The sequence below is a fragment of the Balaenoptera physalus genome (genome assembly GCF_965194825.1).
Source record: "Balaenoptera physalus genome assembly, chromosome: 5".
Lineage (NCBI taxonomy): Eukaryota > Metazoa > Chordata > Mammalia > Artiodactyla > Balaenopteridae > Balaenoptera > Balaenoptera physalus.
The window spans coordinates 7,728,181-7,744,023 of NC_138884.1; the positions used below are offsets into that span (position 1 = coordinate 7,728,181).

Consider the following 15,843-nt stretch of genomic DNA (forward strand, 5'->3'; position numbering starts at 1 on the left):
GTGACACACACCCATCTACCCAACCACCCCACCTCGGTGACTGACATGAACGTGGATGTGAAGCTCACGCCGCCTACTGTGCTGAGACGAGTACACTGACGAAATCATTTGGGCTGTTGTCACCTCCCTGGTTACATCAACGGAGCCAGGAGGCCAGCCCAGCATCTGCAACAGTGCTGATGGCAGGACCTGCTGAGCGCTTGGCAATGTGGGTCACAACGGTAGGCGAATTAAAAGAAATCAATACAATGTTCAGCAATACAAAATAAAGCATAATCTTTCGCAATGACTGTCACAATCGTTTCATATAATGATAGGAGTTGTATTGTTTATAATCATGTTCACCAAGGAAGATATTTTCAACCTTGTCAACAGCACAGAGCTTGTACCTCCTGTCCGCTTCCACATTTTTTCTCTTTAATTCCACAGATTAGAAAATCTAATTTCCCAACATAAATTACTCTAAGTAGTAATCATTTTGGGCACTATAAAAGCCCTTCCGAATACCCAGATTGAGTTTGGAAACACCTGGAAATTATGAGTGTTTTCTCACTGAGGGTCATTTGCAGCACTCCTTCAGATGCAAAGTCAGTGAGCAAGGCACATTCAAAACTAGAAGGCTGAAGGTTTTCTTTTAGGAGAAAGGGCAGTGTATGGAATTCATATCTGATTTTTGACTGCTGACAGCCCTGGAAATAATTTCCCGATGCTTTTGCTACATTTCATTGTGGTTCCTACATATGCCCAAACATATATAAAAAATACTTTCTCAAAAGAAAAATTTTTAGGAAGAGGTCAGAGAGTGTCAAATTCTTGATTATTGAGTTTCTTCTTCATATGAAATCCTGATATCATATCAACATAAGTAATCTTTCTCATTCGGTCTTGATGCAATAGGTTTATGCTTTGAAGGGCTTCAGATACATTACTAAGATAGTTAATTTAGGACATGTCCCTTGAAATCATAGAACTTCTCTTTACTTGTGTTTTTGTTATCAAGAAGCAATTGTTTTAATGTTTGAATTTTGTTTGTTTCTTTTCAAACATTTGAGAAATTGTCTTTACCCTCAATGGTCAGCTGACCTCAGAGTAGACAAGCAAAGTTACATGGTTCTCTTAATACTGAAAAGAATAATATTTGGTGGTAATAATTGGATCATAATAATAATTTTCATTATTTCCTGCAACATGCAATATAACCAAAATTCAGTGCAAAACCCTCTCAAAGTAAATATGTCCTTTCTTAATCCTCACATAGGCAGGGTTGAATCACCACTGAACACTTCTCCCTCATACTCTGGACACCTGCCCAGAACTGATTCATAATCTGCACATCAATTGATAAATCCAGCTATAAAATCAAATGTGTTAGAATACAAGTTAAAAAGTAATTACTTTTCTACAATATACACAATTAATACAGCATGGCACTAAGCAGTGTCATTTAACAAAGATACTTTGCTAACTTGTTCCACTTTTTCTCTGAGTACAATATTTGGAATTACCTTTGCAACTGTTTCTACAAATTTCTCGGAAATAGTGTTATTTATTCATATTTTCTGTTTTGAGAAGTGCAATTTTGAGCAATGACTCTGAGGTTTGCCCCTTCTCTACAAACAATTGCAGAATTAATCAAATTTACACTGGAAATGTGATTTTGTACTTGTTCTGAAAATCACTATTTGGTAAAGTTTTTACGATAAGTAATATGTTAGAGACGTGAGGCAAATGGATTATTTTAAACCAATACTGTCCAACTTTTTATAGTAGTAATTGTACTTCCTATTTGCCCTATATTTAAATGGGTTTCTTTGAAATAGCTATAATCACACTCACTGATAGATACATATTCACCTTCTACATTTTTACTTAAATCCTGTTCACATTGAACATCATGGACGTCTCATGGATGTTCTCTGGGGGCAGATACCATGTCTGTTATTATTTCATCTTCAATGCTATAATAATAATCATCACATCATAAACATTCAATAAACATTTGGTGAATGAATAAATGCTGCCTCGAATCTTCCAGCCCCTGTCAACTACAGTCCTCTGGGGAGATCTGTAACATTCAGGCCAGTAGTCCAGTTCCTTAGATAATCTCAAGCCAAGAGCCTTACAGTAAACAAGTCTGTCTTTAAGAAGCAACTGGCTCTTGGTCAAATACCCCAAGAAATTTGATTTCTGTGGTTAAGAGTTCTAAATCAGTGTCTTTAACGGTCTAAAGATTTCTAGAACAAAATCCGTTTTAAAGATCCTGGTGATCGTGGTGATTCACAAGGATAAGTTGTCTCTTTCAAAAATAGGTGAAATCAAACAGAATCATCAACAAAATAAAAATATCAGGCAACTGAGTTCAAGACGTAAAAAGGTTTAGCTGATGAGTGAGTCATAAATTAAATTGTTTGTCCTCATGACTATATTACACACAAGTTCCATTTCTTTGTGAAAAGAGAAAAGGGCAAGAAACATAATTTTAGTTTCAATTTGGTATTTTTTCTTCATCTAGCAGTTTCTGCCCATGGTGCCAACAAAGTATTAAACTTTAATGCCACAGTATTCTAATTTCTAAAATTGCTTTCAGAAACAGATTAAGGGCTCTGCAGGTGGGAAGTGCATTATGACTTCACTGGGAGCAAAATGTGAGAACTGCCATGATGGATGAACAAATCTCTCTAATGGGAAATATCCCCTTCCATTTTTCTTGGCATCATAACATGAAATAAAACTTAATTCAGTTTTTTTAAAAAAACTATTTTCATTTTAATTTTTAATTACCTGGTGTCTGTCAAATCTTGCAGTTAATTAGCTTTTCATACTCACTGTCTCCATCTCTTAATTATATGCTGTCATTCCACAGCAAAATTTAGCACGATACTCTTGACTAACATCAAAATGTTAAGGCCATGTTCTATGAGCATTTAATGGGTTTCCATAAGAAAGAAGAGAAGCATGGTTTTAACCATTTGATATCAAATAGTAAAAATCAAAATTTTAGTACTTCATAAATTCTAAAATGAATTATGTTATACTAAACTCTAACTCACCAATGTACACACCTTTGCTGAAAGGTGTGAAAACTACGCTGACTGTGAAAAGAAAACGTATTTTCCTTACAGCACTCCATTCATTCTAAGTTGGTTGAGGACATGATTCATTTTTTACTAATCTTTGTAACCACACCTCCATCAATATCTAACCACTTTTTTTTCATGTAACAAGCATATGTTTACTGAATGAATAAAAGGAAAGTGCTTTTCCAAATATAATTTTAAGTGTTAAAATCAGGTTTCTTATGCTACTATTAAGAAAATAATGAAGAATTTAAAAAACGAAATCGACTTTTTATATTAATGTTTTCATGGAAATATGACATATTTAGGATATTAAAAATATTTTAAACAGATTATGAGGTAAAATACAGTGAAACTAAGTAAAGTATATACCTCAAGATCTCCAAAATTTTTTATTCCAACAACTTCCATGGCAAATAGAAACAGAAAGTTACTTTCCCATTGTGTAGCACAAGGGACCCTGTATTACACAGTCTGTGCCCTCATTCTGATTCTTCAACTCTCTGGCCTGTGCCCAGGATTTAGAATTCAAATGCTCATGGTCTCATTTTCATCACTGAAAGAACTAGGGAATTTCAGAACTAAAACGGACCTGACAGACCACTGAGACCAGCAATAAAGTTGAATGTAGACCACTGACACTTCAAATACATAAAGTCTTACTGGGTTTGGAATTAATCAAAAATTATAAATCTTTTTTTGAGTTTTACTGACATGCTGTAGACTTTTATTTTTATACATGGTGTAACAAGTGAGTTATTAGGGACTACTGAAATCTGATAGGAACAACTAAAATTGGTTTATGACTAGAATTTATCGAGGTCTCCAATAACAATAAAAAACAGCAGTTGGTGCTGAAAATTCAACTAGAATCTAGCTGTGCTGCTGCAATTTTCCAACAATCAATACATTGATAAATACCTTGACTGATAAAGGTATCACTGACGATGCCCTGAGTTAGATCATAGTGTTTAATTGCTGTTATTATTACTATCGATCACTGTTATTTATATTACTCTCTGAGGATATCTCTTTTCCACACTTTTTTTGCTAAAGTAGATATATGCGTAATGTCCCCGAGGACGCTTCATTGGTTCTGGACAATGATTTTGCATCATTTAAATAACTGGCAACATATTATGAAAATAAAAAGTATATTAAGTTTCTTTAGGCTTATGAATCACTGTCTTAAAATATAAAATCAGGTATAAAGCACAATATTCTTTTCCCAAAAATGTACATAAAATTTGCTTTAGCAATAAGTTCATTGTAATTTGTTTTATCTTTTTAACATTATTTTCATTGTAAATTTGTTTCTTTCTACATTTTTCGTTTTTATCACTGAGCTTATTTTACTTGAAAACAAGAGCAAGAAGTATTAATTGGGTTGTAGTGTCTTTCCCTCTATAGGAAAGAATTTAAGAAAAGAAAAAGAACAGGACTTCCCTGGTGGTGCAGTGGTTAAGACTCTGAGCTCCCAATGCAGGGGGCCCTGGTTTGATCTCTGGTCAGGGAACTAGATCCCACATTCATGCCGCAACTAAGACTTCGCATGCCACAACTAAGGAGCCCACGAGCTGCAACTGAGTCCACCTGCCACAACTAAGGAGCCAGCCTGCCGCAACTAAGGAGCCCATTTGTCGCAACTAAGGAGCCCACTTGCCACAACTAAGACCCAGTGCAACCAAATAAATAAACATTAAAAAAAAAGAAAAAGAAGAGAATGAGTGAGAAAACAAAGATAATTGATAGATAAATGTTCTAGAAAGCTGCTGTCCTAGTTATATTCACCATTCTGATGTGTGAAGAAAATAACAGGTAACATGGGTCAAGCAGAAAAATTATTCTAGCATAAAATCTTCCTTGTAAGAAGCTATGTGTCTCTGGAGATGAAAAGAAATGTTACCTGGTGCCCACGATGAATACTTGTGAATGAACAGGAAACATCTCTCTATCCTATTGTCACTCGTCACAAGTACCCACTACTTCTTTGTTTTAGAGACCTGGAACCGGATGATTTATCTTTGAATCTATACACTACATGAAAAGTAACCTGAGTATATTCATAACAGAAAATAAATAACACAGTGAACATAAAAAGACATCTTTTTGGTGAGATTTCCTCTCAAATGAAAGAATAAGTAAAATGCCAAAATCATCTTTTAAAAAGCTAAGTATATCCTTCATTGGTGTTTTCCAAAATACCTAACAATATAGGCTGTCTTTAGGTTGAAAATCTTTCAAAAAGCTCACAAATAAAGAGCTTGATTTATAATTGGTAATTCAAGTGTTATAAAATATCATGAATTCTCCATTTCTCACTTATAATGTGATCTCAGTTGTATCTGTTCTGTCAAATCGTAACTAAAACCATAAGATTTAACCAATTTTACCTATAGCAAAGTATATAGGAGTAAAATTAAAAAGCATATATATCAATTTAGAGAGAAATAATTTTCTCCTTTCTGAGATTTATTTGTTTTTAGTAAGCAAAGAAAATAATATTACTGGTTTTCGTCAGTTTTTCCACAAGGATCTTGAGATCTTTTTCAGCAGGTACTAGGCATGTGTACTATATTTACTAAACATGTTATATTAAAAGAGAATATTTCCCTATAATATGTTTTCACAGATGTATGGGACTTGGGGAAAACATTCAGAAAGAAGATAAGTTAATACATTGGTCCATTGAGAAGAGCTAGAAGAGCAGACATTAGGGATTTGTGTCTGAGCCATAATTCCACCAGTAAATAGCTCCAAAGAAATGACACAGGGTGCTTTTTTTTTTTTTTTTTTTTCTCTCATTTTTCAATCAGTGAATTGAGAATAGAAGTATCATTTTGTCGCATATTATAATATATAACATAACCAAAAGGGAAAGGCACAGAACTAAATGGTTGCAATCCTAAGCAAATATAAATACATTTCCTGAAACCCTTACTATAAAGATATGAGCAATAGATTCAAATAAAATGGGAAATAGTAAATAAAAATTATCCCAGATCCCCGCAGTAAAATTTTTGTGGATTTTAACAATCTTATTCAGATTGCTGACTTATATGTGCTTAGATTGACTGTATGTTCCAAATCCTATAACCCACACATAGCAAGAGAGCATTGGGATAGTCTAATGAGCTTAAGTAAACTGTCTCAAAATAATGTCTCAAAATTTGCCTAGTTTATATCCCACATATTTCCATTCTGTACATCCTGACCATCACTACTGGGTTTCAGACCTTCAACATTCTCTTGTACACAGCCATCCAATAAACTTCTGATACTGAACTTCACCTCCTGCTTTGCTCCCCACAAATCCAATTACAATACTAACACAAAATGATACAGATGAATGGATAAAGTATTTCTGGAATATTCCATTACACAGTGGAATATTACTCAGCCATAAAAAGAATGAAATAATGCCATTTGTAGCAACATGAGTGGACCCAGAGATTATCATACTAAGTGAAGTAAGTCAGAGAAAGAAATATACCGTATGATATCACTTATATGTGGACTCTAAAAAAAAAAGATACAAATGAAGTTATTTACAAACAGAAACACACACACATAGAAAAAAATTATGGTTACTAAAGGGGAAATGGTGGAGGAGGGATAAATTAGGACCATGGTCCTAACTTATCCCTCCTCTGCCATTCATAGATAAATAAATAAATAAATAAATAAATATATATATATATATATATATATATACATATATGAATCACTTTGCTGTACACCTGAAACTAACACAACATTCTAAACCAACTACACTCTAATAAAAATGTAAAGAACAGATATAACCCTTGCTTAAGATTTCAGCAGCTTCCCTAAGTCTTCCCAGCCATCTTATCATGACACACATGGTTGTCTGTGACCTGGGGCCTATGCATGTGTTCAGTCTCCCCGCTCATCACACAGGACCCCCAGGCTGTGTGTTCCAGAGAAGCAAACTGCTGAAAGCATCCTCAGAAGTGCCCTACTTTTGCACCTGTGTGTCTTTGCCCTTGTGCTTTTCACCCAGGACCTCCTTGCAATCCCCAGTTGCTTTTGGTCACCCTCTCCTTTAAGAACCACTTAAGATATCACTTCTGCCTAAGCCTTCCTGGGTGATTCTGGTCTCCAAGAAGTGCCCCTTCTCTGTGAGTGCAAACATGGTACCCAGATCTGTACGTTGCAGTTACCACATTTATATGTGCTATGCATCTGGTCGTCCCTCTACAGTGACTTATCCATCATATTATTTTTGTTTCCTAGTGCCTGTCGTGCTATTTTTTAACTAGATATCTGTAAAATGTCACTGTGAACATTAAACATTTTGAGATTTTTCCAGAAGAAGTATCAAGGACGGCATAATCTCAATATGATTAAAATAACTGAGAAATAAGGGACACTTTGCCTCTCCACCCTCTGATGTGTCAGGCTCTGAGTTACACTCGGATGGTGACTTGCCACTTTCTAAGTTTATCTTGTACCTGTTTCTTGTGCATGTACCTCTTCCCTAACTAGTTCAATTCCATTCATCTTTCAAGGTACGGTTCTATAAAGTATTTCTTTGTTCATGTCTCTTTTTTCTACCAAGTCCTCAAGTTCTCTTGTCAAATACAAAGATACTGAACAAAAGTTTGTAAATTAAATTGCTCCCACAATTATCTTTCTACAAAAAGGGTGTATTTCTTCAAGAATTCATTCTACAAAAACTGAATGTCTTCTACAATCCCAGCACTGAGTTTCCAACAGTAAATAATCCAGAAAGATCTTTGCTTTGATGGATCTTATATATCTCAGTAAGAGTAAGTAGAAAAATAAATAAGCAAGAAAAATAGATAATTTCAGACAGTACCAAGTAGTAGGGAAGTGAAGAAAACAGAATGATGTTATAGGGAGCAACTGGAGGGTCATGCAGACAGATGGTTGGAGATCTTCCCGGGAAGGTGACAACTGAGCTTAGACCCCTGAGCGTGTGGGCCAGAGAGATTTCCAGGCAGAGTGAACAGCCAGTGCAAAGGCACAGCACAGCAACAGATGGGACTGTATGGGGACAGAAAGAATGCCAGCTCAGCCTGGCTCAGAAGAGTGAGCCACAGGAGAGAGTGGTGGAAGGAGATAAGGATGCTAAAACTCATACTGGCCTTACAAATCACCAAAAGGCATTTGGGTTTTATCTTAGAAGGACAAAAGATCCTGACATCTTCTTGGCATGAAACCTGATTTACGTTTTAAAAGACTGCTTTGAGAAAATGGATTTTTAGCAGGACCAGTGCTGGGAGGCTATTGCCCTAGTACAATCGAGATGTGTTAGTGGCTTCCAAAAGTAAATAATGGTGAATTGGGAGGTAGAGTCAGGAGCAATTGTTAATGGGTTGCATATAGGAGGCAAGGGAGAGAGAGAATTAAGAACAACATCTTGATTCTTGGTTTGAGCTACAGGGACAGTGCTGTCCTCTCAATGGGGAAAAATGGGAAAGGAACAAATTTGGGGGCAGAAACTCAGGATTTTGTTTGTCGAAAGGATAGTTTGGCTTTAATGTCCAAATTCCTTAGTATAACGTAGAAGGTTTTAAATTTTTTTGCTATAAATGCAATATATAATGTGTTTCTCAAAATATTAGGGAGAGAAGGGAAAATGTAACTAAGAATTATTTCATCCACTGAACCAGATACTTTAAGTTTCTACTCAATTAAACAAATGTTAATTGAGCATTCACAGTCAGAGACTAGGTTCTAGGGATACAGTGGTGGACAAAACAAAAATATTTCAGCTGTGCTGGAGTTTGCAACTTGGAGAGAAGAGAAACATGCAACAAATAATGTCATGTGTTATGAAGGTTGTGTAAGGAGAAGTTGCAGTATGGGAGCGTAGATCTTGGGGAGCTGACTTGATTACGGGTCAGGGAAGTCAGCCCAAGGAAATGGCATTACATTGAGATGATCTGAAGAGAAGTCAGCCTTACCTAAGGTTGCTCTTTAAGCTATCTCTTTAAGATGGTTCAAGGAGAGTTTCAGGCAAAGGACACAATCTACACCAAAACCCAAAGGTGAGAGAATGCAGTAGATTTCATAAACTGAAAGTGTTCTGTATGACTGACTCATAGAGGGTTGGGTAAAAGTGGGGTGAAATATAGTTGCAGAGGCAGGAAGGAGTTAAGGGTCATGGTTATAGGAAATAAGGTGTCTTAATCCTTGTTAAGGAAATAAAATACTTAAAGAAGAAATGTGGTATAATTTTGAAACACATTTTTAAAAGACTAGAATGTGTAAAAATTAATTTTCAAAAAAACTTTATCAGGCAAGTATTTATTATTATCCCTATTATATATGTGAAAAAAATCAAAGCTTAGCTTGTGTAAGCAACCTGTCCAACGCACATAACTAGTATTAGAACCAGCATTTAAATCTAATTTTGTGTGATGAAAGTCCATTGTTTTTCCACAGTACTTTGCTGCTTTATATCCTGTCACCTCCTTCTCTTGTATCCACATAACAAAAATCATAGTTCCCAAATACTTCCAAATATTTGCTTATGTCATCTGCAGAACATAAAAGCATTCTTCAAGGTGCTTAAAACTAAAGTTCCATGTTTCTCCCTTTGAATTTCCTTAACCAACCTACAGTAATTGTAATGGAACAATATTTTGAAGTAGTCAATGTAATTTTCATTCTCTTAGTTCATTTTGACCTATTCCTGTCTACCATTAAACCAAAACAGCGACACACACACACACACACACACACACACACACACACACTCAGAGAACAAGGGAGTGGACTGAGTTTCTGATTTTTGTTTTCATTTGCTTTTTCTTTCTCTTTTTTCTGTCTTGATATGGACAACAGTCATGAAAGCCCTGGATTTCAATTCCTATAATCAGGTACTTACTAGGGTTTTATGGGATTTTTAGAATAGTCTGCATGTCAAAAACTCAAGCAAAAATGATAATTACCACAGAGAATATAAAATGCAGCCATTTTTCTGAACACTCAGGAAAGAGGGAGGAAGGAAGGAAGGAAGGAAGGAAGGAAAGAAAGGAAGAAAAAAAGAAAGAAAGGAAGGAGGGAGGGAGGAAGGAAGGAAGGAGAGAGAGGGAGGGAGGGAGAAAGACAGGCAGGCAGAACCTTCTGGACTTCACAAGGGTCTGGAGAAGACAGAGGAAGACGATGGCTGTAGAACGGCTGTGTGGGACCCTGCTGTGTTGTACCCTCTCCTCAGTGTCAAGGGGTAAGAGTAAGTTGATATAAAACTCCACAGAAACTTAAACTGGTTAGGGAAGGTGAGTTAGTCAGGGTTCTCCAGAGAAACAGAACCAACAGGATTTATTTATTTTAAGGAATTGGCTCACACGATTGGTGAGTCCAAAATCTGATGGGCTACACTGGCAGGCTGGAGACTCAGGGAAAAGCTGCAATTTCAATCCAAAGCCAGCCTGCTGGCAAAATTCCTCTGTGCTCAGGGCGGGTTCTATTCAGGCCTCCAGCTGATTAGACAAGCCCCCCCAACACATCTGCTTTACTCAAAGTTCTCTGATATAAACGTTAATCTCATCCAAATACATCCTCACAGAACAGAAATGAAAAGATGCTCAACAGCTCTAACTATTAGAGAAATGCAAATCAAAACTATAATGAGGTGTCACCTCACACCGGTCAGAATGACCATCATCAAAAATCTACAAACAATAAATGCTGGAGAGGGTGTGGAGAAAAGGGAACCCTCCTATACTGTTAATGGGAATGTAAATTGATACAGCCACTATGGAGAACAGTATGTAGGTTCCTGAAAAAACTAAAGGGCTTCCTCGGTGGCGCAGTGGTTGAGAATCCGCCTGCCAATGCAGGGGACACGGGTCCGAGCCCTGGTCTGGGAGGATCCCACATGCCGCGGAGCAACTAGGCCCGTGAGCCACAACTGCTGAGCCTGCGCGTCTGGAGCCTGTGCTCCGCAACAAGAGAGGTCGCGATGGTGAGAGGCCCTCGCACCGCGATGAAGAGCGGCCCCCGCTTGCCACAACTAGAGAAAGCCCTCGCACAGAAATGAAGACCCAATACAGGCAAAAATAAATAATAAATAAATAATAAATAAATTAAAAAAAAAAAAACTAAAAATACAGCTACCATATGACCCAGCAATCCCACTCCTGGGCAAATATGTGGAGAAAAACATGGTTCAAAAGGGTACAGGATACATGCCCCCCAATTTACATTGCAGCACTATTTACAATAGCCAAGACATGGAAGCCACCGAAATGTCCATGGACAGATAAATGGAGAAAGAAAATGTGGTACATATATGCAGTGGAATACTACTCAGCCATTAAAAAGAATAAAATAATGCCTTTTGCAGCAACATGGATGGACCTGGAGATTATCATGCTAAGTAAAGTAAGTCAGACACAGAGAGACAAATATCATGATATTGCTTATATGCAGAATCTTAAAAAAAAAATGATACAAATGAACTTATTTATGAAACAGAAACAGATTCACAGGCTTAGAGAAAGAACTTACAGTTACCAAGGGGGAAGCGTGGGGAGAAGGGATAGCTAGGGAGTTTGGGATTGACATATATACACTGCTATATTTAAAATAGATAACCAACAAGGACCTATTGTATAGCACAGGGAACTCTGCTCAATATTCTGTAATAACCTAAATGGGAAAAAATTTGAAAAAGAATAGATACATGTATATGTATAACTGAATCACTTTGCTGTACACCTGAAATTAACACAACATTGTTAATCAACTATACTGTAATATAAAATCAAAAGTTAACAAATTAAAAAAAAAAAGAAATACCCAGAATAACACTTGACCAATGATCTGATCTGGGCACCATGGCCCAGCCAAACTGACATACAAAGTTAACCATCACTGGAGGATTTTGAGAGTCAGAGATTTGCCTTACCTTCAGTCCAGAACATGGGGGAAAACACCCTCACCGAGAATAGACATGTTGGTGGAGGAAAATTGGGGAGAAAGTGAAGAAGATAACAGACAGACCTGTAAACCGGAAGTTCTGAGTTACATTAACTTGCAAAATTTGCTTTATTCAACTATCGTGTTTAAATACAGATCCACAGATAAGCTAATTTCAGTTATAAGCAATAACTTATTTATGTATTAACAGACGTGTTATATTCTAGAATCATCACTGTAGTGTCTGCACCTAACTCTGCTGGCACCTGTTCCCTCCACTGTAAGTGTTTTGAGGTGATATTTTCCCCCTAGATGTGAGGAACAGGCTCTATTATTTCTTTATGTGTCCAGACACGGTTGACAGGCGCTAAATAAAAGCTTCTTGCATGAAGTTTCATTAAGTGGAAAATTCCCTAGATGATGTCATTCACTCAAAGTAAAAGATGATATCCTTCGATTGTTCACCATTTTGAACATAGAAGAACAAACATTAGAAATCAACATATAACAGCAGTCAAAAAATACCCCTGGGGCTTCCCTGGTGGCGCAGTGGTTGAGAGTCTGCCTGCCAATGCAGGGGACACGGGTTCGAGCCCTGGTCTGGAGGATCCCATATGCCATGGAGCAACTGGGCCCGTGAGCCACAACTACTGAGCCTGCGCGTCTGGAGCCTGTGCTCCGCAACAAGAGAGGCCACGATAGTGAGAGGCCCGCGCACCGTGATGAAGAGTGGCCCTCGCTTGCCGCAACTAGAAAAAGCCCTCGCACAGAAACAAAGATCCAACACAGCAATCAATCAATACATACATACATACATACATACATACATACCCCTGTTTTTCACTTACAGAAATTCTTTGGGATGAGGAATGTTTTCCTCCTGACTTTAGGCATGTACCTCCATAAAAGAACCTGTTTTTAAAAATCACGATTTTACTTTTTGCTCTTTGACTCAGACAAGAATAGGGAAAATAATAAGAGCCTTTCATTCTGTGTGAGTCACATTTCACTGTAAATACAGAGCAGATTTTGCCAGTGAAAAATGACATGAAATGTGTCCTTCACCACTCAGTAGCAATGACCCAGTTATATCTAACCATTCTTGGTTAAAAGCTTTGTGCTTAATAAAATATGCAAGAAGCTTGTCTGATTCAGAAACCTTGGAATCCTGAAAATGCCTCCAACGACCAGCGTCAGAAAGCCAGTGATGGTGGAGGCTGTGAAAAGAATGTCAAAGATAATGATGGAGGTGTCAAAAGATGTCCTGAGCAGAGGACTCAGGGCTTTCTCTGCAGCAACACTTCCAGCCTCATTCAGCTTTGTCAGAAGGTAAATTCCTCAAGGACTTGTAAACGTAACTGGGAGCATTAAATATTTAATTTTACATTTACAACATGAAATTCTCTCCTACCATTCCAGTATTTAGATGTCTCTATGCAGTCAAGAAACCTAATTTCTTTCAGTAGAAACAAAGTTAAACAAAATAGTATTCAATTATTTTAAAACAAACATTATCGAAACGTCGTGAACATTTTCTTTGAGGACACGTCTTAATTTTCTCTAGTGTTTTACTGTATTCTTTCCTTCAGTTTAATAACTTAAAATCCTGTAGTCTTTTCTGATCCTGAATGAAAACCTTATTCTTAATTCTGTATAAAAAATGGTTGCCTGAGAATTAATTACATTATTAGCCATTGACAGAAAGAAAAACAACCTATATATTAAAAGTGGCTACATTTTAGCACTTAATAACAGCCCAGAGTTTATATTTATTGACCAGTCAGTATGTTCCCAACCTAGGCAAAGAGCTTTTATTTTATACTTATAACAACACAGTGATATCTGTACTTGAAAAATGAAAATAAAGTTTGTTCAGGATAAGTTGTCCAATCACACAAAAGAACCCAGGCTGGAACCTTGGTCTCTACAATAGCAAAGTCCCTGCTCTAAATCATTCTGCTCCGTGTCTCTTTCCAACAGGGATTAAGATTATGTAATAAGAAGAAGGATTTTAAGTCTCTCACTGAATTTAAAACACGCAAAAGTGCTCTAAATGAGTACTCACATAGGTCTACCCTGCCTGCCCATTGAGGATTTGGCAATGCTACGAAGCGATGGCTTTTGTTTGTTTGTTTGCTTTGAAATACTTGCTAGAAATTTGAAATATTCCTGTGATTTCTCAGCTCTGACTATCTAACTAATATGGTACGCCAAAATTCTCTACTTAAAAAAAAATCTAATTGTTCTTGAAATTCAATTAACCTAAAGTACTGTAAGATACCGCTACAACCATAAAAAGATAGTAAAAATAAATTGTAAGGAAGCCAAGGAAAACTAAAAATCTAACCACACTACACTATTTGATAAAACTTTTCAGAATGATATATTTCTTAGTAATATCTTCCGAAGGGGATACAACTGAATTCATACTTCATCAACAATGACCATTAATCATAGGCTCAGCTGTAATAATGTAAACATAAAATTTAAGTTCAAGACTGAAAACTGTAAACGAGTCACTCTATTCTGGATTATTAGATTTCTGCTCTGAACAGAAATAGCATGACACCCCCTCCCTCACTTATCTTTGGCAAGAAGTGAAAATGAGAAATGATGAATTTTTACTTTATACCGCACAGACCAAGGGAAACCTTTGTACTATTTGCTCACTTTCTCCTGGATGGGGCCAAAGTTGCTCCAAAAATCCTTACTCATTAAAACCAAAACAAGAAGAAGTTTCAATTTCCCAAAATTTTTAAACACAATTCTGTTCTATGTCAGACATCAAACTAAGAATTAGAATATAAAAGAAGAAAAACTTTTGCCTCTTAACTTATTACAACACAGCCTTCACATTCTTCTTTGTTTCAAATAAAGTCTATTTAGTTTTCAGAGCCATAAAACTCATTACTTTTAAAATTAAGTATTACTAACAACTAGGCTACAATTTTTCATATAGGTAATCATAGGATATTCGTATATTTAATTGGAATATAGTCAATATATGTAATAATTATACAAAACAATTGCTCAAAATATGAGTTTAAATCAATAACAAAACCCAAAAACACTCTGCAAATTAAAATAAGGAAAAAACAAATTTAAAATTATGATTAACAAATATGATTTTACCAAATAAAAAATATACTAATTTACCATTAAAATGTAGCATATATACCAAATAAAATTTTGGTAGAATGGAAGCCATTCTTAACGAAACTGAAGAATAGTAATATTTATGTCAAAACAAGTCATCATTGTTTTGCAGTTTATAATGCATAGAAACATTATTTCCTAATACATTTGTGTAACATGATCACACTGGTATAGCATTGCCAATTTGGAAATGTTTAGTCAACTGTGGGCCAATAAATTTACCAGACTGTCAATTTTCTGTTTTAACTTCATTCATCTATTCATTTTAATAAATATTTCCGACTACTAGGTTACAGACAATGGGGACAAAGGCAGATGGGAATAAAACACGCAGCATTAAACAAATTATCCCAAAGCCAATTTACAAATACAAACTGTGATAGCTTCAATAAAGGAAAAGCATACTTTATTAAGAAAACTTATTAAAGAAAGAAACAATGTTGACTGAGACTGAAAGAGACAAAGACGTCACTAAACACACGATATTTAAGCAGAGCCTTGAGAAGAGCCTCCCCGCGATGGTTTCTGGGAGGAGCATTCTTGGGGGCACCGCCTGCGGGAAATCTCTGAGGTCAGAGAGCTCTGTATCTTCAAGGAATGAAATAATCAGAGTTGCTGAATCAAAATAAAGGAAATCTGAGAAGAGGCTGGAAAGACAGGCAGGGGCCAGGGCCTGGTCATTAAAATTCCACAT

At 36.3% G+C, this 15,843-nt stretch overlaps 1 protein-coding gene across 1 annotated transcript in view; it reads right to left on the reverse strand.

Moving 5' to 3' along the window:
- Positions 1–15,843, reverse strand: part of MARCHF1 (membrane associated ring-CH-type finger 1) — an 859,229-nt gene that overhangs the window by 626,468 nt on the left and 216,918 nt on the right. The window lies entirely within an intron of this gene.